Below are 1,879 nucleotides of genomic sequence, written 5' to 3'. Positions count from 1 at the left end.
AATAATATGGAAAAAGTAAGTACTTGTAATGGAAAAATATAAATACAGATAAAGATGTACAGGCAGTGTGTGTGGATTAAATGAATAACAGGAACAGAACTACAACATTATCAGGTAGTGCAGGTGTTGTAGAGTCTGACTCATTTTCCCAAAATGCACCACGGGAAGTCATTCCTGCCATCAAACTTTATAACTCCTCCCTCTCAGTGTGTGACACACAGACTCACAGTGAGTTTGAAACTGGACAATATTATCTGTTTTGTGCAATAACACTGGGTTGAAATGTGTGCAATACTCTGCTGCTACCATTATTATTATTGTTATTATTGTTATTACCATTATTAAAACTGTTCACTACTACAACTCCTTCATTATTTATATACCATTCCTTTAACTATGTAAATACCGTACATATCCACACTCCTTATATCTCTTTATTTATATTTCTACTTGATATTTATACAATTTGTGCAACTGCAACACAGAGTTTAATTTTGGGGATCAATCAAGTATTTATGATTATGATTCTGGTTTTAGCTGCCAAAGTTCTGCTGCTTTCTTTGACCCTCTCTGTGTCTGGTCCAGCGCAATGTGTGCTTCTTTTACCGAGATACATATACATACATATACTGTATATATATATTGTGTATAAACATAAACATCATGACATAAAGAGTATAAATAAAGAGTATAAATTACATCGCCGTCCTCTCTACCCAACGGACAGCCACATATTCTCAGCTTGAAATTCTGGCAACAGCTGCTAAAAACCACTAAAAACAGTCAACAATCAACTCACGGTAGTCTCTACCCAACTTACAGTCCTCAATGTGAGTTCACAATTGTTGAAATGTCATAAAATGACCGTCCCTTGTAGCCATGATAAATTAGCCTGAAGCTAACGCTTACCGGTTCAGGAGGAAATTAGCCAACTCCGCGTCCCGTTGGGCTCTACACTGTCTCCGTCTTTCACATACAGTACATCTCCATTATTTACCCGGGGTTTAGTATGTTAGAAACCACTGTTAGAAACATGCCCAGGTTTTTTAGGTTGGGTAGCATCTACCACTGTTGATCACTTTTGTTGTTTGCTGCTTTCATGGATGTACTAAAGTTACGTTTGTTCAGGTATATGTGGCAACCCGGTCCGACGTCAAACTAGGCAGTTGATAACAACACACAGGCCAAAACAAAATAGAAATACTGCCATTAGCATTGTTGTCACAAAAGATAGTATTTTAGCTCAGCATGTTTCCTTAATATCTGGTGACAAATGGTGGCCATTTTTGGATTGAATACAGTAAATATATTTCATATTGCACGATTGCACCTCTAAATCTCAGTTGGCCATTTGCTTGGGTGTCTAGTAGCACACTCGGCCGATGCCGAGAGACACAATCCTTAGAGTGAGTAAAATGAGACTAGAAGCAGCACACAACAAACACGTCTCCTAGCAATCTGTTGTCAGAACAGCTTGGTCAGTGGCCCTCAGCGTGTGATAATGATCTGATGATAAATGATGTAACACACATACTTATTTTAACCCAACCACTATCTTATCCTGAACCTAACCAAGTAGTTTTGTTGCCTAAACCTAACTAAACGGCACGTTGAAGATTGACACCAAACGAGTTCTGACCAAGTGTGTAAAGAAAATAATTTCTGTGGATGCAGAATTTTCTGCAGAATTTTCTGCAGAATTTTCTGCAGAATTTATAAAAATAAAGAAGAAATTTGACAGAAGCAAGTAGAGTTGCAAAGTCAGACATTTGGCTCAGCAATGTCAGTACTACTAGATACAATTTGCCACTTAAAGTTAGAGGTCATATCAGACCATAAATGCCACCAGCAAACCCCTGAACGTACGCGGTTTACAGGG

General features: G+C 38.1%; 1 protein-coding gene across 1 annotated transcript in view; it reads left to right on the top strand.

Moving 5' to 3' along the window:
• spata6l (spermatogenesis associated 6-like) overlaps positions 1 to 1,879 on the top strand; it is an 18,965-nt gene that overhangs the window by 10,068 nt on the left and 7,018 nt on the right. The window lies entirely within an intron of this gene.

This window comes from Etheostoma spectabile, chromosome 19 (assembly GCF_008692095.1).
Source record: "Etheostoma spectabile isolate EspeVRDwgs_2016 chromosome 19, UIUC_Espe_1.0, whole genome shotgun sequence".
Lineage (NCBI taxonomy): Eukaryota > Metazoa > Chordata > Actinopteri > Perciformes > Percidae > Etheostoma > Etheostoma spectabile.
This window is presented reverse-complemented; position numbering and strand designations above follow the sequence as displayed.